Raw genomic sequence first — 27261 nt, 5'->3', positions numbered from 1 at the left:
CTATTGGCATTTTTTTTTTGGAATAAAGCCTAGGCCGCACTTTAACAAGAATATAGCCTACACTCCACAAAAGGAGAAGAATCGATGAAACGGCATTTTGGCCAAGGATCCAAATAAAACAGTAGCCTACTGTACAGATGCAGCATAGAACGTAGATACATAATACTTATCTAATTAATAATTATCTAACTTAATAGGCCTATGAGAACGCAACGCTTTTTACGGTAGGCTAGGCCTATGCGTCTTGTGATTGTACTGTAGCCTAGGCTACAACTTAAGGCTTAGGCCCTATTGAATTCCTTTTATAGCCTACTAGGCTACTCATTATTATCAAATTATCTAGTTGATATATGAATAAAACAATAAGCCCTTTTAATGGCTATGGGCTACTAGTTGTAGCTATACACAAGTAACTCGTGACGAGTTGATGCGCCCTGCTCTTACACACGGTTGAGGCGGCAGCTCAAATACACTTCGCGCATATCCTCTGCATCTTGGCAGTGCAACTGCCACAGACAGCTATGGTGCACTTCATGCATTGGTAGACAGTTCTGTTCTTGCTGCAGCTTGTCTTCACCATGCAGGTATTTTTTGGGGGGTATTCTTCTGTGGACACTGCGAGGGGCGCTGCCGGTGGCTGTTTGGACACCAGAGCGCGCAGCTCTTCAGCCAACTGGAGAATGTCGCATCTGGGGAGGCTCTGCGTCTCTCCACCAGTCCCCAGCGAGTCCAAGCTTCCCCAATGAATAATACTTATTTATAATAGCCTACATAGCGTGAAACTGTGCATATAATAGGCTGTAGCCAGGGCGAAACTGCGCATTCCCTATAGCTGTTCATTGAACGGCTGGCGGCCGGTATAAATAAATAAAAACATACACGATATTTTGTTATTTGAATGATCTTGAATATATATTTATTCAAGATCATTCAAATAACAAAATATTGTGTATGTTTTTTTAATTTATAATTTAACAATAGGGGGTGCAACAGAACACAATTTTAGGGAAAGTCATTGACAGGCGGACTTCAATGTTTTATTAAAATATAGTTACGTGCAAATGAAAACCCACAATCGTCCAATGGACGTCTTTGGCGGTTCTAAGACCTTACCCCGATTTTGGAAATCAGATAAAGGCGTTCACAAGACCATTTCAAAAATCGCATTATTACAATTATCGGTTGATCGGCGTATAGTGTGCATGTGAACGCACTCACTGTCAAACCTGCCGCTATGCACAAGATAGTTAATGTCCGGATATGATTGGCAATGAGTGATCTTTACTCATGGCGACTATGTCAATTTTGTATGGATCCACACCTCCGATCAAGCTTATTTTTCCTTTGTATCGTGCTGAAGCCATATAGCCTACTGCGCTCAGACTTAATAAATTAACATTAAAGACTTGACAATTGGATAAAAAATGGTTCTCCGCATAATCCACAGCCTACATGAAACTGCAGGTAGACTTATAAAACGCAAGCCAGTGCATAGCCTACAGTCTCCGACTGTAAATGCACAAGGCAAAATATGGCTCAAGCACAAACAGCTGTCATTCTGCAATTTTTCATGATATCGGGGAAAGCCAAAGAGGGTTTTGTCGGTTTGTTAAAAGTCTTCTTAAGAACCTCTCGCTGTTCGCGCACAGCAGATTATTGTTTAATTCGCACACTGAAGTTCCATATAGAATCTTAACGTCCATATGCCTTTTTTCAAGTGGGTCAGTGGGCAGTGCTTCATGCGTTTCGATCCATAATCTGGAATTGAACCTGCCCCGGAGCAGGTTAGCTCGGCAGCATAAAAATTACCACGGCGATATAACAAATAGCATAAATAGCATATAGCATATAGCAAATAGCATATAGCAAAAAAAGTGAACCACCTTCGTAGTACGGATGAACCAGGCTTGAACCTGACGTTATCACGCTAACCCCGTAATCCTGTTTCGTAGTACCACCTTGCTTGGTTAGGCAAGGATCTTAACTCTGGTCGGGTATTGGCTACATTAGCTGGTGCCCCGTCTTCAAATTTACTTCCGGGGTTTACGAGCAGCCTACCAGTTGAATGCGTTCCAGAAACAAAACGCAAAACCCTCACGTTCACAACATCTTTACTAACAAATATATTTGTGACCGCCGCTGGTAATTTGGTCCTCAACTAGGCAAAGGTCATTTTTCAGTGTTTTACAGATTATGAAAGTGCAGATTGTAAGCTTTCAAATGAGGTCTCATACATTGAAATCTGAACATAGTTGAAGAAGATATGCTTATTTGAATGCTAGTACTGCCAAATCAACTTAGCTGAGAAATCCCCCTCCAAAGTTCTCCAACATTTTCACACCTCTGACTGCCAGGTAATGGGCGTGATCAATAGCCTGGTAACCCCACCCCCAGCCACTCCCCCACTGGACGATCTGTCATTATCTGTCAGAAGTGGCTGTCAACTTGGGGTATTAACTGAGAGTGGCTGCCAAGTGGGGTGCTCTCTCACTGATGACCCCACACTCTTTGAGTCAGTATTAATCTTGTTCTCAACTGCATTCACAACACAATATAAGATGAAGTTCAAATGTAACGTTCTTTATTGTTACATACATGATATAAAGTACAAGCATAAGTAGTAAAGTGTACAAAAAAAGGCAACAGTCTAAGTGTTAAAGTGTACAGTCAGTTGTCTGTTTTATAGACAAGGTGCATAGTGTTCATTGTGATCAAGTGTACAACAAAGTAATAACAGTCCCCAGCTCAATACTCAAGGTAATAACAACAGTACTCAGCTCAGTATTCAATATTCTGACAATGCAGTCTGTGCAAGTGTGGGCAAGTCTATGCAAGAGAACAAGCAACGCTTCAGTATACAAACAGGAAAAGGCTGTGGCCTTTCTCCTGCAGTGCTGTCCGTCCTGATGATCTGCAGTGAATCTACAAGCGGACAGTCTTGTTCTGAGCTGCTGTGGAGTTTGGCGGGGGACATGTGACGTCTCGTCCCTCATCAGAGCAGAACTCTCTGATCTTGTCAAAGAGATACGTCTGTCTGGCCATGTCCAGTCCGGGTGGGGCTTGAAGACCTTCTCTGGGGGGCAGGACATCAGGCTTGCGCAGCAGCTGAAACTCGACTGCCGGTGCATCACGGTGTTCTCTGGCCACAACCATGCCAGGTCTCTCAGCATCAAAACTGCAATAGAATAGAAGGAAGAAAGTACATTAAACTATTGCCCACAGTACTGGCACTCCATATAGATAAAATAGTACCAGAATGTGTTGATTAAATAGACTAGCTAATGCATGATAATTACCTGAAGTGCTGGTAACTCGTAATCTGTGGGAGTGCCCGGAAGTAGGGTTTCAGGTGAAGCTTGTGCATGGTCCGCCAAGCACAGTACCACAGCACAAAATTGTTCTTGTTTTGTCCACGGCAGTTGTCCCAATGTAGGTCCACGTGTGTTTCTCCAACTCCATAGTTGTTGAAGAAATGATGCACGTAGTTGATGACTGCATTGCTGATTCGGCATCCCCTCACAGCAGACACCAAAAATGCCACATGTGCGCAGAGTCAAAAAGTACATGGGTCCTGGCTGAAGAGAGTCAGAAAGGAAGTGGACCTTGGACAAAGGAAAAAATAGGAAGAAAAGGAAAAGATGAGATGCATTGAAAATCAAAAACACACCTGTAACCCTAACCCTACCACATCACATGGTATGGAGGGGCCAAGGGAGAGCTGTAAATCCTCACAGGCCTGGAGCTTGTTTTTGCTAATCCTGTAACCAAAACAAAAAACAAAGGTGTCAGACTACCATACCTCTCATGCATTCTGTTTCTCTCTATAATATAGCTACCTAGCTAGATATTAGCTGCCTCGCTGGCTAGTTTAGGAACAAAGGGCTAGCTCACTAGCTAGCCATGTCCCTGTGCTAGGCAGCTGGCTGGATATTAGCTGCCTCGCTAGCTAGTTTAGGAACAAAGGGATAGCTCACTAGCTAGCCATGTCCCTGTCCTAGGCAGCTGGCTAGATATTAGCTGCCTTGCTGGCTAGTTTAGGAACGAAGGGACAGCTCAGCTAACTAGCATGTTAGCTAACGTTAGCTATCTAGCCTTTGTTAGTTAGTGCTAGTGCCTTTGTTATGCTAGCTAGACTTAGTCACTTGTTTAGAAAGGAGCTACTGCTAAACGACTAACGTTAATGAATGTAAACAGCACAGATAGTATAAAGATAGCTTACTCCAAAGCAAAGCAGAATGCTTGGCGGCAGACAACAGTGGTGTGAATATGGTATGTCGTTCGATGCAACTTTCGCTTGGTAGCAACTTGCTTTGTTGATACAGTCATCTCTGTATCACAGGTCATCAAGAATAGAACTCTGTGTACGAACGAGTCCTGCTCTGCTGGAGTTTTAGCTGCTCTTAAAACTCTTTCCATGTCCTGGATGCCATCCCCGTCTTCTCTTTAGCAAAAGCTGTAGCATCCATGGTTAAACTTGGGACTGAATGTAAACAAAGCCGGCGTGTTGGGGAAGGGTGGGGGGGCGGAGAACCCGGAAGCAATAGCCAATGAAACCAAATCATGCTAATCGATCTGCCCGCCCCCAAACCCGACTCGAAATCAGCTAAAAACAAGCTTAGTTTGCAGACTAATTATACGTATTTCGTGAACCTAAAACTGTTGTCTGTTATAGTAACTTCAACTTTGGTAATACAAAAACAAAAAAACAACAAAAAAAAAGTATTTTTTATTTATTTTGCCCTACTAGCGCATTTCGGGGTTTGCCGAGTTGCGGACCTAATCACCAGCCGCTGTCACATTTACAATACTGTTACTTTGCGCATTTGACTTAACAGCCACCACGTCTTGACCCGATGTCAGTTACCAAGATAGATAGGCTACTGTAGGCCTAGATATAGGTGTTCGTAATAATTAAATTACATCCAGATGGAGAAAACGTGTTTGAGAACAAGGTAATAATAACAATTAAACGTTATTTGTATAGCACCTTTCATACAGATAAATTCAGCTCAAAGTGCTTTACAACAGAATATTTCAATTAAAGAATGTGAAATTTAATGATGCTTCATTCGTAGACTATAGGAGAAAAACACTGAGCCCAGCCTGCTAAATCTACTCAAAGATGCCACCTGGCGGTGGTGAAAGACAAAAACGAAATAACACCCGTCTGAAATCCCACAAGATTTCAAACGGGATTTCCCTGCCAAATACCGCAAAGGTGAAATGCTGTAGCATGTGACATTTCTAACTTCCCACATCTGTATATCTCTCTCTCTCCCTCTAACCCTCTACTATCTCTCTCTCTCTCTCCCTCTAACCCTCTACTATATCTCTCTCTCCCTCTAACCCTCTACTGTGGCTGTATTTCAAATCAAAGGGCTCATCCCTACACCCTAAGGAATGTATTCTCGTAGTGAGCACTGTGAAGGGCATGGGGAGTAGGGTGTCAAAATAACGCTAGTTTGGAATGCCCTTCAACTTCATTTTCAGGGCTGTCGCATGTGTCAACAGCCTGTCATAAGCTATACTAACCATATCCATTGTTTATGAATAAATTCGATCTTAACTGAAGCTAAGCTTTCAGAGTGGGAAAGTGATGTGTCCTGATCTCAGGCTATTATAAGCCCAAAACGGCAGGGTCATCTGAGAATTTCACGAAGTAATTGTGCATCACCTGTTTAAGCAGCTGAGTTTTACACAGCTGTAGCCAATCGGCTATTGCTAGTTTTGCGTCTGATGTCCCATTTATATCTCAGTCAAACACAACTATGCTTGAACTTTTCCACTTGCCAGCTTGTGCTTCTCCTTATTATCTTTGAGGGAGTTGCTTATGCACAGGAAGGATTCTTTATTGGGAAATAGCCGCTGGATTGTATTCAGACATAACGTAGGCTGGTACTGTCAAGGATCACAGCCGACTGATGCACCTTCCCTTCCCGCGACAGAGGGTTATCAGCCGGGCTGGAGTTTCGTCTCTCATCGCTGGCCAACAGCTGCCATCTTGGGCTAATGCTAGTTAGCTAGCTACATCGTACATTCGTCAAACTGAATAATTACCACACATATAACAAAAAACTACCGGTAGCTACCTTTAAGCTAGGTTGCCAATTTACTGTCGCCTCAACGTCCACCATTTTTTTGGATACATTATTGACCGGAGGTGTCGCAGTTGCAGGAGCGAAGGGAGCTAAAGTGGCCATCGCTTGTTCACTTCGAAAATGACCGTTACGAAGGGCCCTTGGAAGGGAGCACTTTTACACCCTTCGGATTGGAACGCCCTTCAATATGGCGGAGGTGGGCGTGGCCCTGATTCCCTTCGAAGGGTGGAGCCCTAGCATTTGGAATACAACCTGCATCTCTCTCTCCCTCTCTCACCCTCCCCACTCTGACTCTCCCTCCCTCTCCCTCTCGGACATTTGCAGTCAATAATCTGCTGTGTGTTGAATCTCAGAATGTGTTACACTGTTTGCCTCACAGCCCCTCTTTCTCTCTCTCTCTCGCTTTCATGTTCTTCCTCTTGTTTTTCTCTCTCCTGGATACTTTACCTTTTGGGAGGCTTGATGAGTTTCGCTCCTCTTTTTCTCCCTCTTTCTCTCTTACCCACTTTCTTATCTTTCTCTCTCAGTCCCTCAACATATACTCCCCCCCCCCTCTCTCTCTCTCTCTCTCTCTCCTTTGTTGCACCACTGAAAGGAGTCAGGAGCATTCAGGGCTCCCACTGAATAAGAATTAAATCACTCAAATCAAAAAGTCCCTTTAAATTTTTTACTTCCCTTTAAAGCACTGTCAGTTATCACTTTAGAATATGGTCGCTCTGTATTTCACAGTAATGATGTTATGGTTCATGGTATATTCTATGTTTAATTGTTCAATTAGCATGAGGAACTTTTTAAAACTATCCCTAAAAAGATGTACACTGTTTTAAAGCTTTGCTAGAATTACTGAATATTCTGAATACTCGTGTGCTGTTGTACTAGTATTTTGTAGAGTATATTCTGATGTTGGCTATGTCCATGTAAACATGGAACACATATATTGTTGTGGGCTGAAGGTTGGGTTCAGGTGATGAAATAAGACACTTCAATAATCTCCTGGGGGACTTGGGCATTACAGCAGTAAGAAGAACAGAGAAGGTACAGAATAGATCAAAAGTAAAAATATACATAATGAATAGTGCATACAATATAACAATAACATAGTAAAATAAGCATTCAATAAATAAATAACAAGCTAGACTATAAATAGTAAAATTGTATGAATAAGAATTAACTAACAAACTTCTAGGTGTGAGTCAGCTCTGTGGAGCAGATAGATGATGGATAAGAACAGCACCTGTGCATCTGTTTGTGTGTGTGTATGTGTGTGTGAGTGTGTGTGCACGTGATTACTGTATATGCACGCTTGTGTGTGTGTGTGTACGTGTGTGTGCACGTGTATGCGTGTGTATTGTATGTGCTCGCTTGTGTGTGTGTGTGTATACGTGTCTATACGCATGTGTGTGTACAGTACTTGCATGTGTGGATCTCATTGTTTGCTGTTTGTAATGTTTGTTACCTGACAAGATAAGAGTTTGTCTGTTTTAATCACACAGCTGAGCGCTTGGGTCCCCCTCTGAGACTAACGTCAACAGAAGCCTGCCAACAGCTCGTGACACACTCACACACACACACACGCACTCACACACACACACACACACACTCTCACACACACACACTCACTCACACACACACACTCACACACATACACACACACACACTCACGTGCACATACTGTATGTAACATATTTTAATTGAAATATGTTCTGTCCATGTTACAGTAGCATTTCGTGAGATGTACTGACGCCTAAGTCAATACATTCAATTCCCTATAATCTGCATTTCTGCAGCTATTGACGAAGGTGAGAGTTAGGGTTAAGCTTCTGTTGTTAGGGTGAGGATTAGCGTGCGTGTTAATATGTAGTTTAAAGATTTATTCAAAGACAATAATGTTGAAAATATTCCATTAGCTGAACATTTTGAATCCAGTACTCCCTAGTATTACAACCACCTCCACTCACAGACAAAGAGAAACATACGCACACACACACGCATGCACACACACAGTCTCTCATCTCACTCCCTTCACACACTATTACTACTACTACTATTACTACTACTGCTATTACTACTACTATTTCTATTACTGCGATATGTTTGTGCTGAATTGGGCTATTAGCCTACATGATTGTGCGTTTATAAACTCTCGCTCTTCCTCTCTCCATCAAACATTGTATACCGACGCACCACCTGCGTCGCCAGTTCCCCCTGTGTTCAAAAAGGGTGTAAAAACCCGTCTAAATCGAGTTGAGAGGTGTCGTACAAAAGCGCGTAGAAAGGCGACTAAATATCCGCCCTTTTTAGCTTGATAGATCGCGCTGTGGGGGGGGGAAGAGGCCGTACGCCTGAAATCGCGGAAAAGACAGTGTAAAAGAAGGCGTACCTCAATGATAAATGGGAGTATTAACAATGTCGGAGAAGACCCTGTGCAAGACGCCACGGTACGCTACTGCATTAGACAGACAGTCCTCATTACAGTAGGAGTAGGACACTTCAAATCCTATAGTAATTCATTTTTGTATGGGATGTGATGCACCAGTCGCTCTACGCCTACATGTGGTTTATTTTCGGTGATTAGACTGACTGTTGACTGGCACAGCTTTAGGTGGTGATGGAGGAATGAGCTTAATGTACTGATGCTCTTCTAACCCCAACCCACACTAGGGACTGGAAGAAGGACACCAAAACCCACCCGCCGATCTCCACTGCACAAGTAGAGTAGTGGTGAGAGCATTGGACTCCCACCCAGGAGAGGCAATATGCACATTGTTCTAGTCTGGCCCCCTGCGACCCCCTGCGGCCTCCTGAGCGGCGCCGTTGATATAGGGGTTCACTGAAGATCACTGAAGTGATCTATCAAGAACTGATGAATGTTACACACTTGGCCTTTAAGATAGCACGACATTTTCAGTGAGCCATAGGGCTCCATTGTAATCGCCAGGGTAGAGATCCAAGGTCGCCGGTTCAATCCCCACCTCCGACGCAAAATGTCCAAGTGTCCTTAACAAGACGCTGAACCCCAAATTGCTTGTGGGTGGCTCTCAATTGACTCCCCTGACTAAATAAAGGTTTCAATTCAATACCAAGACATTTCCACCAGCTAGTTATAGCTATGAACTATCTATTCTATGAATGAATTGAAAATCAACACATTATAAGTTAACAAACAAACATGATATAGGGTGTATGTTACACACTTGGCCTTTAAGATATCACTACATATTCAGTGAGCCATAGGGCTCCATGTCCAAGTGTCCTTAGCAAGACGCTGAACCCCAAATTGCTTGTGGGTGGCTCTCAATTGACTACCCTGACTAAATAAAGGTTTCCATTCAATACCAAGACATTTCCACCAGCTAGTTATAGCTATGAACTATCTATTCTATGAATGAATTGAAAATCAACACACAAGTTAAAAAAAGAAACATTTTAATAAAAACAGATATTCACAATAATAACATATATACAATATAATACAACTCCTTCCTCTTACTTCCTCTTCATCTCCTCCAGCCACTGTTCGACCGTCTTCCCCCCAGACGTCTGAGCACAGAAAGTAGTGTTCTTAAAACGGCTGTGCCCCGTTTCCTTTGTTTTAGGCAACCCACACTTTTTACACCTGTATGTGTCATAGGCCTTGTGCGGCCTGACCTGGGTGGCCTGGGCCTCCTCCATTTTCTTCTTCCTCCAGGGTGTGGTCTTGGGGAGCTGGGGACCTGGAGGAACCGGGGGCACAGGGAGGGCCGTAGCAGGAGGCAGAGGGGTGGTGTGAAGGAGCGGGGCAGGGTCAGAGGTGGGCCGGTGTATTGAAACCCTGCCCCTTTGGGGAGCCTCTCCACTCCTGTCCTCTGGCACAGTGAAGAAAGTTTCTGTATGCTGCTGACGCACTCCACTATCAGCTGGTGGTAAATGGGCGGGGGCGTCAGCAGCAGGTACCTCCACACTGGGTCTCCATGGCGTTGGGTCCAGGATGGCCCGCTCCTGGTTCCTCTGCCTTTTGTTGTGCCTGCACAAACAGAGCAATAACATTCAGTACACCAATTTATAAAATATATATTAATAACATAGTTTGAATAGTATTGGTTTATTATAAGTACGTACCAATGGCTGAGGGTCAGCTTATTGACCTGAAACAAGCGGATCTCTGTCTTGGCCTGGAGGTCTGGACTGCCGTCGACCAGGTCTTTGATCCTCCGGTAGTCCCGGAGGATGGTCGCCCAGCGGTCCAACCTCACCCCAGCAATGGTCCTGCCGGCAGGGTGGAGGAGACACAGCTCTCTGAAAATGGCCTCCACAAGGTGGCTACTGTCCGGCCACTGAGAAGACCCTACACCTTGTCCAAGAAGGCAGCTGGATGGAGAGAAAAGGAAAATAAGTAAACAAATGGCTGCTATTGAGTAAAGAAGTAAACAAATGAGTGTTATAAAGTGTGTGACTGACAAAATACAGCTCTCTCTACATACCGCTTCAGACTGTCCACTCCTGGAGTGACAGCCGTCTTTGAGCGACTAGTCCTGAAGCGCCCCTTCACTAGTCGGTCCCGGGAACCTCTCAGGGTAGGTCACCGCCTTCTTGTCATCCGGGGTCAGCTTCGCCCAGAGAGCTATGATCTCCAGCACCTATTGCCTGGAGATCCACGCCTGGTCCCTCAGACTGAGCAGTGCGTGTCCCAGGCGGACCACATGCTGGTACCCCGGCGCTCCATCTGGTCCCAGGAAGTCCTGAGAAGAAAAGGAAATCAACAAGATGATTATTAAAAACCAAATTCAATTTTTTTTCAAGGTTCAAGGTAGTTTTATTTGGCACATGTACAGTAATACAGGGTAAAACATGCAGTGAAAGGGGGGTGCTGAGTCACTGTGCATTTTTTATTTATTTATTTGCATTTCCCTGCATGTCTAGTGTGATCTACAGTAAATCTTACATTGTCATCCTCTGGCGCCGCAGCACCCTCCTGCTCGGCTGGGTTGTCCCTCGCTGGACCGGGCTGTGAGGGAGGCGCTGGACCAGGCTGTGAGGGAGGCGCTGGACCAGGCTGTGAGGGAGGTGCTGGACCGGGCTGAGAGGGAGGTGCCCTGGGTAGAGGAGGCAGGAGGTCTTCCAGGACAATGGTAGGATCTAGATCCTCCTCGTTGCCCAGATCGATCCCCTCGTCGTCCTCCAACTCAAAGTCCTCCTCCCTCACTCCATCAGGCACCTCTGGGTCCCTGGTGAGCTCTTCTGGTTCTTCTCCAATCTGGGAGAGGCGGTAGTCCAGTCTGATGAGCTCACCTGAAACAAAGTACAGAAAGGGTTTACTTACTGGTGTGTGTGTTCTGTGTAAGAACCTGAGAGAGAGTGCAAGGGAGAGAGAGAATACATACCAGTGTATGGAACAGGGTGCGTGAAGTCCTCAGCTAACTTACAAGCCAACAACTCTTCAGTGAGGGAGTTGATGGCCTGTTTCAGGCGGCCGTCATAGCTGTGGATGGATGGTCCGTAGTGCCCCTCCACAGCTATCCCAGCCCGGTCCTCATTCCACCTGGTGAGCCCCTCCAGAAGGAAGGCATGGTAGTGGCCCCCCCTCAGGCGAGTTCCTTTAAAAAATTAAACAAGATTTTTTTGTAGTAATAAACTCTCACCCAACGTCCAGCCACTGGTTAAGTGAACATGAGCTTAACAACATCTGTTTAAATGTCTGAGTATATACCTGGAATGAACCGGTTCAGGTGGAGGTGGAGGTGAAAGGACTCCAGTGACGACGACCCCCGGGAGCAGCGGAACACAGGCAGGAGGAGCCCTCCCTTCTTCTCCCTGCCTGTCTGGGTGTACATCTGCACACCGGGGGGATCCTGGATGCACTCCAGGTGACGCCGCTGGCTGTCCCAGATGACCTCAATCTTCCGGTGGTCCAGGAACGGAACGCCCAGGGTGTCCCTGAACAGCTCCTTCAGACACCGCTTGGTCTCCTGCACCCCACGAGTGCGGCGGCGACAGTGCCTGGCCAGCTCCTTCTTCGAGATGCTGTTGGCCACCTGGGCGTCGCTGATGGGTCCCAGGGAGGAAGCCTCCAGTAGCGCGCGCTTGGCCGCAATCAGCAGGTCTACATCCTCTCTGCACCACTCGAATATGCAGCCTGACATGCGGCTCAGAAACAAGCCGTAGAGAGGATGGCAGTCCGTGGTCACTCCCCCAGCCAGCCGGCAGGTGAAGTGCCAGATGTCCAGCCGGACCACAAGCTTGTCCCACTGGCTGAACATGGCTGCCACTTTGCCCGGGCTATGGGCAGAGCAGCAGTCCCGGTCCACACACAGCAGCACAGGAGGTGGGACCCCCGCGTCCTGGTAGCGCTGCTGCAGGCCTGCTGTCATGGGGAGCAGGTCCACTCCCTCCGCCTCTGTCAGGACCGTTATGAGCACCTGCCCCAGCTCGTTGGCCACGTTGGTGGCCCAGGCTGCCCTCCCCTGGAGCTTGCCCGCCAGCTTCTTGGTCACCTAACAACAAACAGATGTATAACATAGGGATGACATTAATATATCTATATTTCACAGGGATACAATTCATGTTTTCATTCTGCCATTCATTGTTACCTTCTTTGTGGAGTCCATCTTCAAGATGGACCCATACACGGAGGTGATCCGGGCCTTCATCTCCTCCATCCTGGGCACCAAATCAGCAGCACAGACGGTCAGCAGCCAACGGGGTGAGGGCACAGGGATCATGGGAATCGGAGGCAGGACGGTTCTCACCGCAGCACCGGGGACAGCAAACTTCTTGCAGGTGCTGAGGTAGAGTATGGTCTGGGCCATCCAGTGCTCGCTGTACTGCTCCCTGATCTGGTTGTACAGCCTGGTGGTGCTGTTCCCCAGAGTCCACTCCCTCATCAGCTTCACCACCTTTATGTCACAGGCCAGACTGATGGAGAGATGGGCAGATAAGACAATCATTAGTTATAGGATAACTTGAATCAGCAGGGCTTTTTTAAATAATCTATTTTGCATAGTACATAAGTGAAAAGCTGTGTGTCCACTCACTGGTAGGTAAGAACAGCTGGAAACAGGCTCCTGCGTCCGGGCTCCAGCTGATCCAGGGTGTCGAGGGACCAGGAAGTGTACTTCTTGGTACAGCGTCGGCACTCCAGGTACTCCGTTGCCAGGAAGTACCACCCTTCCAGGTCCAGGACCTTGCGCACAACTTTATAAAGGCCACAGCTTGTGAGCGCATGCTCCTTGCACGGCCGACTGCAGGATTTCAGGGCGTGGTTCTTGCAGTCTGGCTGGGTGCACACAAACTTGTAGGCCCACAAGCGGTACGGCATCCACAGGCAGAGCGGGCGGAGGAAGAACCCATCTGGAGAAGCCGGAGGTTGATGGAAGATGTTGGGCAGCGGAGGGGGGTGATACCAGAGGGTCAGGTCGCTCTTGATGACCGCTTTCCCACTGGCATCGGCTTTGAAGAGCGCCTTGCTCACCCACTGGTGCTGCTCTTTAGGGAGGGTTTTAATCCACCCATCAGGCAGAAGAACCTGTGAAAGAGAGAACACATTAGGTTCAGCTCTCTGTGTGTGTGTGTGTGTGTGTGCGCGTGCGTTTGTGTGTGTGTGTGTGCGTGCGTTTGTGTGTGTGCGTGCGTGTTTGATTACCTCTTTGTGAGTGACAGGCGGAGGCTGTGGCCTGATTCTCAGTCTGTCCAAGGCTAGGGATGGAGGAGCTGGCAGGGTGGTGGCGGTTGGAGGAACAACCTGTGAAAGACATTAGGTTATTACAAATTATTATTGTTATTAATAATAATAATAATAATGCTAATAATAACAATAAGAATGATTGATTACCTCTGGCTCAGTGATGACCTCTGGCTGAGCAACAGGCCTGTCAGCCAACAACAAGGTTGTTGGAGCTGGAGCTACACAGTTAATAAAACAAAGCTTAATCTACCATAATATTGCACAAGAGTTTAACTTCAACACAATACTTGAATTTGGTACAGAATTGCATTAAGTTATTACTACAATGCAGTGTGCAAAGAGTTGAATTGAAATGATTGCAGCCAAATAGCAAAGCAAATAGTGGAAGCCACACCAAGATGAGTGTTTCTCACAGTGTTAATATGATTGGCTAGATGAGAAGACAAGACGAGCTATAGACAGTGATTATACCAGTGATGGAGAGAGAGCACCATACACTACCATGCAGAGCAGGAGAAAAGCAGTGACATTTCTACAACTACAACGTACGACTACCACATGATTCCACTTACCATGTCACTTACAGAATAACCTGTTTGCAATGACAGAAAGAGGAGTAAACAAAACCTCTATTCATATATTCATGATACTCTATAGAGCGATAAAGACAAATATACACATTGACATACCGACTACATCTGGGAGATCAGACCAGAATGAGCACTCCTCCATCAGCTCTTCATCAGTGATCTCAACTACCACTAATGTTGTTGGACCTGACTGAGTTGCTGCAAAGAGACAGAGAGGTGAGGAGAGGACACACACACACACTCCTCCAAACTACTGTATTTGTGGTATAAAAAAAACACATCTACAATGTAGATCATTTTAAAACTCACAAATGTAAAATCTGAATCAAATGTATTCTTACAAGGCTGGATGGTAGGGGGTGAAACCCGCCGTCTCACAGACCTGGCCACCACAAGTGGGAGAGCTGCAAAAGATTATGGGACACTTTTACACACACATACACACACAAATACACACACCTACAATGTAGATCATTTTAAAACTCATAAATTTAAAATCTGAATCATCAAATGTATGCTTACATGGTTGGATTGCAGCGGGGGTAAGTGTCCTTTTCACAGCCCTTTGAATGTTCTGTACACTGCAACCTTTCCCAACCAACAGGCCACGCAGGGAGGAGACTGGCACTGGTGGCTGGGTAGCGCTGGCCCGGGAGGAAGTGCGTGGCTGGGTAGCGCTGGCAGAGGGCTGGGAGGTAGTGCGTGGCTGGGTAGCGCTGGCCTGGGAGGTAGTGCGATGCTGGGTAGCGCTGGCCTGGGAGGTAGTGCGTGGCTGGGTAGCGCTGGCAGAGGGCTGGGAGGTAGTGCGTGGCTGGGTAGCGCTGGCCTGGGAGGTAGTGCTTGGCTGGGTAGCGCTGGCAGAGGGCTGGGAGGTAGTGCGTGGCTGGGTAGCGCTGGCCTGGGAGGTAGTACGTGGCTGGGTAGCGCTGGCAGAGGGCTGGGAGCTGGTGGGAGTGGTAGTGGGGACCTCAGAGCGACCCTCAGCTGTTACAATAGAAAGGGCTGCATGTCATTCCAATATAGCATTTACAAAAAGCTACGTACATTATGAATAATTTTATAATAATATCAATCATAATTACCTGGAGTACGGCTCAGCTGCTCATTCATACGGAGGACAAAGGTCTTCAGCGCTGCTACCTGTAACCCAGGCGTCACATCCGTCCCCCTAAGCCACGCCAAGTAGCTGTATAGATACAAGGGACATTACAATATGTGACAAACAGCATGCAAACATTCAGGATCATATTCAATCCACACATGATATTCTGAGGATTGAACAGAGCTGACTTTACCTCATGACTTCCTTGTTCCTGTCCCTGTATAAGTCCCCAAAGAGGGACCCCTTGTAGCGCCCAAAGCCCACAACCTGCTGCTCCTCCAGGTCTGCAGATATGGGCCCAGCACTGGCCCCCTGCTCACGCTGCAGTCGCTGCCTGACCACCAAGGCATCCACCTCGGGGAAGAGAGAGGCGTAGCTGTCCAGAAGGTCCTTGTTGTCCATCTGAGGAGTGTGGCTTTGGTCGCGCTCTCTCTCCCGACGGTGGAATGACAAGATCATGACAAGGTAGCCAGTGTCATTGGAGAGCAGCCACTTCAAGGTTCGCCCCTGGTACTTGCCGAACTGGAGGGCACTCTCACTGTCCACCAGCCGCTGGTCCTGGGGATCACCACCTTTTGTAAGTACCCTCTCAATGGCCTTCTGTCTGACCTCCTTGGCAGTCAGGACCTTGAAAGCAGACGAGCGGGGCAGCTTGCCTATGGTGACGGCAGCTTCAGAGGCCCTCAAGGTCAGATCCCCGTTACGCTGCCGTCGAAACGTTGGATTGAAATCCATTGTTTACAAAAAAGGAAAAAGACAGAGAGTTAATATACAACAGCTAGGCCTACGGTTGATTTTTCTTTTACTGTCTCTACAGAAAACAGGGCTCTACCACCCCCTCCCCCCCAGACACACCTCTACCACCCCCTCCCCCCAGACACACCTTCACAGAAAACAGGCCTCTACCACCCACTCCCCCCCAGACACACCTTTACAGAAAACAGGGCTCTCACAGGACTCTAGCCCCTTCCCCTCCCCCACACACCCTCTGCTGATGAATACACAGTCCCAGTAGTCCTTAACCTTGGCACAAAACAGGTCTACCACCCCCTCACCCCAGACACACCCACACCCTCTCCACAACTCCCTCTCTTACAGAGTGTACCAGAAACTAAACCAAGACACCAGCACTTTCACCAACTAGCCATAGCTATGAAGTAACTGTATGAAAGAAAGTAAAAATGATTTCTTATTTTATTTTAAAAAGCTTCACGTTTTATTCTGACTGAACTAGGAACGAGTCCCAGAGTCCCAAACACTGCTGTAGACTAGCTCACTGTAGCGTTACAGCCAACTAGAGTTGGATCGACCGTGCGCTCACTGTAGATTACTGTAGCCTACTGTAGATTACTGTAGCCTACCCTTTCACCAAAAATAATTAATTGATGCCTTTCTTAGCTCATCTGCGACTTTTGGCGTTGTAACGTCGCCAGCATTATCGGCCACCGAGCCTCACTGTACGCCTCACTGTATGCCTCACTGTAGCTAATACTGTAAGTCAACATGCGGCAAAATAACGATCGACAGTGCGTTCGCTGTAGGTTAGGCTACTGTGGCCTACTATTTCACCAAAAAATAATTAATTGAGACTTACTTTTCCACGCCAACGACGTCGTGTCTCTCAAAATGTGTCTCTGTCTCCCGACTGTAAATCCGTCCCCGGTGTCCCGTCTCGTCGTCTTTGCTTTCGCCCTTCGAATGCAGCGCCAGCGCGCGAGGAGCTCACTTAAAGGCGGGACCAGATGCGCCGATTGGCCGAGCAAACATTGGAACCATTAGAACAGCCAATGGCGCTCTGTGGCCAACATTGGGACAGCCAATGAGGGCGCGGCAACATTGGAACCAGAACATTGGAATCGGCCGAGAAGATCGGGACGCAGTTGGCGCAACCAGTCCTGCACAGAAACAAGCCAGCCAACGCACATAAGCCAGGCTGGACCTGGCCTGGTTTGAGGTCACCTACATTCATCCAAATGATTTAAATACATTACATTCCATGCACTGCCATTTCATAATTTAATGTTATTATAATCATCTTTATTGTGTGGCTATAGTAGGCCTAGGTAATAATCAATATAAAAATGGCATGATAGCCTAACGGGCGATGACAAAGAGCTGCGCATTCAGTTATCTTCGAATTGAAAAATGGGGAGCGTGTCTATGTTCCCACAGCCCAATGGTCCCACAGCCCAATGGTCCCACAGCTCTATGGTCTCACAGCCCAATGGTAAGTCTTAGTAATGTGGGACCAATGGGCTGTGCTACCATTGGGCTGTGGGACCATTGAGCTGTGGTCTAATTGGGTCTTATTGTGAAAAAAACTAAAAGTCTTAGTAATGTGGGAGCAATGGGCTGTGGGACCATTGGGCTATGGGAACATAGGGCTGACCCCGAAAAATGTAGCCTCAGACCTTTAAGGTCTTGATCTTAAATGAACAGCAACAAATACAATATAATAATACAAAATATTATCCCACAATCACACCCAGGGCTGTAAAATGATGCTCCATGTCTAGGTAATTCAAAACGCTCTCAATTCACCTGTCTAGTGTTATGTATTTTTTGTCTAACAAAGTATAGGCTAAGCTTTGCATTTGCTTGCCCAAAAGAATCTTGGTCGAATGAGAGCATTTCGACCAAACAATGGACTGTTAAGCAATCAGCGCTAGATGACAGACAGACTTGCTGTAAATGCGAATGTACTGTATATCCCCTCTGGGCTTGTCATATATTGCAGCGTAACATTAGGCTACTCATTCAAGTCTGCACATTTTATTACGCTTTCCTGTTTGAAGTCAACTAAAGTTTCACCAGTCACTGGATTATCGTCTCTGTCTTGTTCTCTATTTTAATCATTATTTAATTCTAGATGTTCTGGTACACCAGCCTGTTTTGTGCAAGCATGGGCATGTGGAGTTTTACTGTAGGCTACTTGAGCTGGCGAGCTGGAAACATTTCAAGAATACAGTTCAAGCCAGTTAGGTCAGTCAGACTTAACTGGCACCTAACTGCTTAGTGCTAGAGAAAGGTAAGCATACAAGTCTGTCTGCTGTGTGTGCTCTGTCTTCTTCAAATAGTGTCGGCAGTAACAGGCTAGTCATGCGAGTCTGCGCATTCTATTCTGTTTTCCTGTTTGAAGTCAAATAAAGTTTCCTCAGTCACTGGATTATTGTCTCTGTCTCGGTCTGGCTATGTTGTTTTGACATTGTGAAGAGTGTGCTGTTCACTGCAGTCAACATTTTCAGCTTGCATACTCCAACTGCTTGCATGATCTTGGAAAAAAAATAACATTAAAAATGACACTCGGTAATACCGAGTACTGCATTTTGGGGGGGACCTTTTAACGGTTTTATATCAATTATGAATGAAAAATCTTACTTGGTTTAGTTTAGATTTCAAGAACACGCTGAGTGGTCGGTCAAGCTGGTTTCAAACAAAGACAATAAGTTTATTCTATGTTACGATTTGCAAACCGGACTCTTGCACAGGAAGTGAATCCGAGCAAGAGTGGGTGACTGGGGAACGAAAGTGATAGTTTATAACGCGAAAAAGGAAGTGACACAGTTTCAGGATGAAGAGGACAGGGAAGTGATGTCACACAGGAACAATTTGTAGTTTTAACAGACTGATTCTAGAGGAACGAACTACAAAGTTAGAACAACAGTCAGGTAGGAAAACAAAACACATTGGTGAGACTTGAATTTCATTCAAAACCCAACCCTACAAGCCACATTTCATCTCAGACTGAGTGTAGCCTATTTTTTGCAGTTATAGTGTAGTTGACAATAACGTTACGTTATGGCTTAAGCCATGTTTTTTCCCCATAATGTTACTGCAATGGATATTAAGTCTGCTGGTGGAACACACTTTCAAATCCATACCTACCAAAACGGAATGACCAGCTAACATTAGCAACTTGCTGCTTGACCTTCCAACTTTATCTGACAACGGGTGAGTGAAAATGTGTCCTCTCTTACCGCCTCGCTGTAGGCATTGCCAGTGGTCTCATCAGACTAGAGTAGCGTCTCCTGTGATTCACTCATCAACATCAGCAATATGCTGAAACAAAACAAAATACGGATTATCTTTTTTTTCCCCCCTCTGAATAATAACGAGTAACTTAAGATTGAAAAAAATATGACATTGTCTATGCCTTTCCGGATAACATATCTGTATTAGGGCACACCCCTAGTAGTACTGCTACTACTACTACTTCTAATACTACTACATGCACTACTACTATTACTACTACCACCACCACCACTACTTCTACTACAACTACCACTACATGCACTACTACTACCACCACCACTGCTTCTACTACTACTACCACTACTACTACCACTACTACTACTACTACTACCACTACTACTACCACTACATGCACTACTACTACCACCACCACCACCACTGCTTCTACTACTACTACTACTACTACTACTACTACCACTACTACTACTACTACTACTACTACTACCACTACTACATGCACTACTACTACTACTACTACTACTACCACCACCACCCATACTTCTACTACTTCTACTACTACTACTTCTACTACCACTACTACTACCACTACTACCCTACTAACACAATCCGGTTGCAGCAATGTTGCAGCAACGTGCAATTTAGATGTTTGTATGGTCCACTCAACGTCAAGTTAAACGTGCATGCAACGCAAACACGGTATCTGCACACAAGTTGCTGCAACGTACAGGTCCAATGTGCACACAACGTTGTGATTTCCGTGATGATTTCGATGTATATTTCGCACGTTGTGTTGCCGTTGTAGCAACGTGGACAGGAAGTAACGTTGTAGTTGTACCTGGCTCAAGCCCCCAGGATTCGAAATCTAAAGTGAAGGCCTATTGAACCGCGCCATCTTGGCTAGATTTGTAGTCATTTTGCTATTTCCGGTGACTTTTGACTTTACACCAGTCGGCCACTCGATAGCTAGAAGCGGTCAATGCCAACGTTGACCGTGGACGTGGATGCGCGTAGGACAGAAAAGCACAACTGCGCAAGTACAAAAGTCACCGGAAGGCCAGAAAAGCACAACTGCGCAAGTACACAAGTCACCGGAAATAGTCAAATGACTACAAATTTGCCAAGATGGCGCGGTTCAATAGGGCTTCATTGTTGATAGCGGTCAGTGAATGGAGTGGCTGTATCCAGTTCTATTAATACATCCATGACCTGGCTGCAACGTAGTATACACGTCTATATATGACTATGTTACGTTGCTGCAACGTGATCTACACTTCCATTGCCTACATTATTATTCCCACTATTTCTTTCTTTCTTTCTTTATTAGTGTGAATGCTGCAAGCATTCACACTATGGTTATCCAGTTCTTTATTATTAGTGTGAATGCTGCAAGCATGCTTTAGAGCAGGGGTGTCAAACTCTGGCCCGCGGGCCAAATTTGGCCCGCAGTGTAATTATATTTGGCCCGCGAGGCAATACCAAATGACTACTAGAGCTGGCCCGCCAGTATTATACAGCGCATTCACTGCTAATACTACAAATCCCATAATGCTCTGCTGTTGTTTTGGCGCGTCAATCAAGACAGGACCCAGAAACGCCCTCTCTTCTGTGACAGTAGTCATAGCAATCTCATACTACAACTGTAACTGTGTTACCCCTTCTTAAAAATGGCGAAAAGAAAGGCAGAAAACAGAAGCTTTACATTATGTTACGTCACACTGTGATAGAGACAACTGTGTTGACCTAGCCAGCCGCTGTGTTTGCTCTGTTCCTGTTCATTCAATCCTGTCTGCCTTCTTGCCGGCCTGTCTGCCTGTCTGCATGCCGGCTGTCTGTCTGTCTGCCTGGCTGTAGGACAGTCAGGGTTTTACAAGCTTCTCTACTGAGCAGATGGAGCACCAACACTTGTGTCTGAGGGCGTATTCACATTATGTTAGTGCACACCATTGATGCACACCAAAAGCGAAAGTGATAAGTGCATATTCAATGTTAAAGCAAAACTTGTTTGGGTCCATATTAAAATTTTCATTTGTTCAATGTTGGCCCGCTGGAACTTTGTTCAAGTTTTAAATTTTGGCCCACTGTGTATTTGAGTTTGACACCCCTGCTTTAGAGTATTCACACTATTGTTATCCAGTTCTTTCTTTTGTAGCTCCTTCATACTTTGAGCTACTTAAACCGTTCAAGTATCAAAATGTTCAGCTCTTTAAGGACATGCGCGGACTTTTACTTTCAGATTTTTTATACTTTTTAAAATATTCAACTTTTTCAACAATTTTTTTTAATGGTCAATGGGGGAGTTTTGAAACCTCCTTCAGCCTTCAACTCCTTCATACTTTGAGGTACAGAAACCATTCAACTATCAAAATGTTCAGCTCTTTAAGGTCATAAAATTTACAATGGAAGTCTATGGGCGGACCTTGAAATCCTCTTCAGCTTTGAAACCTATCTCCTCCTTCATTTTTTGTGCTAGAAACCTCCTTCAAAGTTAAAAATGTTCAGGACCTTTAGCTGAGTAAAAATCTTATTCAGATTTTTAATATTCCTTATAGTTTTTATGTAATTTAAGTTTGTTTTGGACCTTTTTTAACATTGAAGTGGATGTCTGGAATGTTCAGTTTTTAGAGTGTGGCAGAATGTTTTTTGAAAACATCTACACGTTTTGTAAACTGCTGTCGTTCCTACAGTTTTAACAGCTCATACATATATTACATTAAAACGTTCACACAACTGTGCTGATTCGTACAATGGAAGTATCTAAGCCGTGTGACTTATAGTTTTCGCTGTATGACGATTTGTTCGGCAACTGCGCTCTCCATTGAAACGTATGGGCCCACACTCTACCTTTTGAGCTGCTAATTTTGCATTTTTACCCTTTTTCTAACTCGTCACCATGGCTACAGTTTTTAAGATATAAACAATGATCATGCTTTTAAAAATGTACTTGGAACTATTTGTTCAGTTCATCAACCACACGCATCTCAAATAATTGTACCATGGCATATACTGCGTATACATTGCTAGGACAAGACTGCAGCGGCAACATCCCAGGCCCTTAAGGACATTGTCCACACCCATGGTGCACCGGAAGTCACCCTGACGGACCAGGGGAAAGAGTTCTGTAACAAGGTCAAGTACTTACTAAAACATGTGAAGTGATGTCAGTTATGGACGTATACTTACACGAACAAAACAAACTTCTTCTGTCTGAACGTTGGATCACACTGCACATACGTACATGTAAACATTGCACATGCATATATATTATAGGTAATAGTCTGCACACCATACTTTTTACACTGTCCTGTTTTGCACCCTCTCCACTGTTGCCTATTATTTTATTATTTTTTATTTAGGAGGGGGGGTGTACTTTGTATTGTGCAACAGGAGATGGCCACCAGCTGAAGACTCGGACACCGTATGCTTCAGTGAAGCCTCTGCGGAAAAGTAAGTGTCTTCTTGTTGTTCATCACGAGCAAGCCCGCCCGCTGAGGAAGCTGTGTCCCATCCACCTGAACTGGTGTGTTCAGATGACCCTGAACCACTGTGCTCTACGCTGGAGGGGGACACGCTTCAGGTACACTTCATGAACTGTCCTTTTGTGTATTTGTCTTTCATGTAAGGAGTTTACATGTGTTTGTACAGATGATTAAATGCATCATATTAATCAGTTGCATGTTCTCCCAGGTTGTCCAGGACAGTGAGGACAGCGATGTTGTCATCACAGGTGTCCAGCGGGGGCGGGCTTGCTTGCCCCACTTCACTGAGCAGGGTGGAGGGTTTCAGGAATATGATCCTTAACCCACAGAGTTGGCTTGATGACGGTGCTATTGACCATTCTCAGGCTCTCTTGCAGGCACAGCATCCCCATGTTGGAGGCCTCTCCGCCACCACGTCCATCGCCCTCCTGTCCTCCATGCAGGCACCAACCCAGGGGTTTGTACAGATTGTAAATGTTTGTGCCAACCACTGGGTTACGGTAAGTAACATTGGCTGCCAGGTAGGTACAGTTAATGTTTATGACTCCTCTGGTCACAACAAGACCGAGGAGTTCATTTCCCAAACAGGCCTTCTCTCATCCGAAGGGAACCAGGTCCGGGTGCAGTGGCCGATGTCCAGCAGCAGAGCGGCGGCTCAGATTGTGGGCTGTTTGCTATTGCAATATTCTCTGCAGAGGTGAGGATCCATCTATGGTGCAGTACCATCAGGCGGCCATGCGACATCACCTCTTTTCCTGCTTTCAGGCTGGACGTCTGACACCATTCTCCAGCTCCCCCCGGTGTCCGTCGGTCAGGCCAGCGTATGCTATGGAGGTCAGCGTCCATTGCATCTGCAGGCGGACCATCCGGAAGAGAGAGCCTCGACTACCTTGTCGGAGGTGTGGTAAGGTATGTCATTTATCATGCCTGCCAGATAAAATAGATATGGGTGAGTTTGTTTGTAGTTGCTGTAAAGTTATTCTCTAGTGTTTTGCAGATGACAGAGAGGACACAAGGGTAAGTAGGCATTCGCCTTATTCACTTCAGCTGCCATATTGATCAGTCTGACATAATTGATGGTACGGATGCAGAAGTGCCCGTTCACTCCAATGTTAAAAGTTCACAATAAAAACACCACTTCAAAAACCAAAATAGTCAAAATAACAGACTGAATACACTATCAGGATTACAAACTCATCATTACGAGACTGCGTTTGGAAATACATGGAAGTGAATGAGCTCCTTTTTTTAGCTGCATTTATTTCCATGTATTTCCAAACGCATCCGTACTACCAATTACGTCAGACTGACCAATATGGCAGCTGAATTGAATTCCAGAGAGGACAGAAGGGTAAGTAGGCATCGAGTCACAGCACTGTTATGAGATACACAGCACCAATTCACAGCACCAATTAATTCCTTCATTCAATCATTATTTCTGTCAACCAATCATTCGGTACTGTACATTTCTCAAGTTTAACCTTTTCAGTGAGTTCTTTAGCTGTGAAATTGAATTCTAGCAAGGTTAGGAGTAACACCACAGTGTGAATCTGATTCACATCTTACAACTTTCCAGGTTTAATGCGGAGGTCTCTGGCTGATAACCTGAGGGAATCACCTGCCCCCTTCACGTCCCTCTGGATGCATCATTTCATGTTGTGGCTTTTTGGTTTTTCACATTACAACACCCTCACACACACTAGTCACACACCCACTCACCCTCCCTACGCTACTGATTACTGATGGACACACCTCATCCTTCCTTTCTGTTTTTTTATTATGTTGGGCTTTAGTTTAATAAATTATCATTTGTTACTCCTTTACCCTGGCATTCGTCTCCTCATTGTCGTGCCCTTCAGTCAGGCATGGCACAGTATTTTGAAATTAGTTATACCTGTTGGATTTGGAACAGGTTTTTTTTTCTTCCCACAGCTGTCTCCCTGCTGAACTCTGCCCCCCGACGCCCCACCTGACTCTACCCCCTGATACACTTCACTACACCCGCCTCTATGCACCACTGTGCTGTTAACCTCACAATTAACTGCACCTTCAGCTGCGTGTATCATTGCAGTACTGTATGTGTAAATCATTCCCCCTTGCACTACCATTGTACATAACTACATAGTTATTCATACTGTACTTCTATAGTCATAGCCTGTTCATAGCCTGTACCTGTAATAATGGTTGTACCATAGCCTGTACATACTTGTAGCATAGACAATCATATACACAATCCCCTGTACTATCTTGTACATAACTGCAGTCATTCATACTGTACTTCCATAGTCATAACCTGTTTATAGCATGTACATTACCTGTAGTAATAGTCATACCTCGCCTACAGGGGCGGCTGTAGCTCAGTTGGTAGAGCAGGTCGTTCAATGATCGAAGGGTCAGTGGTTCGAATCCCAGCTCCGACTGTCCACATGTCGAAGTGTCCCAAATTGCTCCCAATGAGCAGGTTGGCACCTTGCATGGCAGCTACCGCCATTGGTGTGTGAATGTGTGTGTGAATGGGTGAATGAGAGGCCATTGTAAAGCGCTTTGAGTGCCGCTAAGGTTGAAAAGCGCTATATAAGTGCAGTCCATTTACCATTGTTCATAGCCTGTGCATACCTGTAGCAATAGACATTCATGTAGACACATATATACACATATATTTTATACCTTGCACTCTGGACATACTGTACCATGTTTAATCACTGCTTAAGCGCTTCTGGTTAGACGCAATCTGCATTTCGTTGCTTTACACTTGTGACATGTGCAATGACAATAAAGTTGAATCTAATCTAAATGTGTGGGTACAAGGAGTTCATTTCAGATAATGGGCCATTCATGTACATTCTAAACCAAATTATATAGGTTTTCTGGATTAAGGTGAACTGTACTGTAACTGGTGTATGTCTAGTTTATTGGGGTCCAGTTTTTAGCCTTCTCAGTTTAAAAATAATATTTTGTGACCCTTGTTTGTTGCTAGATTTAAGATTATAGCTACCTTTAGCTAGTATCCACTATCTCTACAGCACTAGCTCCAGACGGAGCTGGTTTATACAATTCAGTTGACTGAGTAAAATTGTTGTATTTCTCTGCTAGCTATCTTGTTATTGATATCAAATATTGGACGTTTCTAATGTATTTGTAATAAAATATGAAAATAAATCCTCGGACTAGCACTAGCTAACGATTAATTTAGCTAGCTAGTTTGAATATAACTGAATTTAAATACTTCACTTATAAAGATAAAATTAGCTTGTTTGTCCAATCATGTTTTAACTAAGAAATCTCAGAGAAAAACAATTTTTACAAGGACAGATTTATTTATAGTCAACAGCGACTGCAGCAGCTCCATAGTCAACAGCGACCGCAGGCAAATCAGGAATGCGATCGCGTCATGCGTTTCCACAGCAACGATAAGCAATTACGTCACCCGGACACATTTTGGCCCCCGGACACATTTTGGCCTGACAGCACCACCGTTTTCACTGGCCGTGTCCGAAATGCCTGCTACCTGCTATATAGCAGGCGAGAAGTAGCATGCTATTCCGGTTCAGCGAAATTTTCAGGACAGCTGTCTTGGCCGACTCCCAGAAGGGGGTCATCCCTATATTCCCCGGGTCCTATGTTCCCCGGGTCCTATGTTCCCCCCAAAAAAGGGTTCTATGTTCCCCGGGTCCTATGTTTCCTGGGTCCTATGAACATAGGACCCGGGGACCATAGAACCCTTTTTTGGGGGGAACATAGGACCCGGGGAACATAGGACCCGGGGAACATAGACATGTTCCCTTAGTTTTAACAGTTTCATTATAGCGGAGCAGGTTATATTTGCTCGTATGTTGTATTTATTCTGTTCACAACATCGCGATCGTACAGCCAGGCTACAGAGCTCCAGGAACCCCTATTCCAAGCCGAGCTGCATCACATTGTGGCCGGCCCAGAGTCCTCTGCTATGGCTACGGTTTCTGGAGCTCTGTATCCTGGCTGAACGATCGCGAACTTGTAGACTTGGAGACTACTACTACTACCTCCACCACCATTACTTCTAATACTACTACTACTATTACTACTACTACTGTACATAGAGTACCACTACTACTATTACTATATATGCAGTACTACTACTACTACTACTACTAGATACTGTACTACTACTACTACATGCACTACTAATACTACTATTACTACTACTATATGCACTACTAATACTACTACTATTACTACTACTACTACTATTACATGCACTACTAATACTACTATTACTACTACTACTTCTACTACTACATGCACTACTAATACTACTACTTCTACTACTACTATTACTACTACTTCTGCTACTACTATTACT

At 45.3% G+C, this 27261-nt stretch overlaps 1 long non-coding RNA gene across 1 annotated transcript; it reads right to left on the bottom strand.

Annotated features, from left to right (window-relative positions):
- Positions 1-13462: 13462 nt before the first annotated feature.
- LOC311321475 lies at positions 13463-14506 on the bottom strand. The gene is made up of 5 exons (XR_014630901.1): positions 14448-14506; positions 14331-14350; positions 13906-13970; positions 13717-13815; positions 13463-13599 (listed from the first exon to the last, which is right to left on the bottom strand). It is a non-coding gene; the product is annotated as an uncharacterized lncRNA (long non-coding RNA).
- Between the last annotated feature and the right edge of the window lie 12755 nt (positions 14507-27261).

This window comes from Borostomias antarcticus (assembly GCF_949987555.1).
Source record: "Borostomias antarcticus genome assembly, chromosome: 19".
Classification (NCBI taxonomy): domain Eukaryota; kingdom Metazoa; phylum Chordata; class Actinopteri; order Stomiiformes; family Stomiidae; genus Borostomias; species Borostomias antarcticus.
Note: the sequence above shows the minus strand (reverse complement) of the source record. Positions and strands in the feature narration are given on the sequence as shown.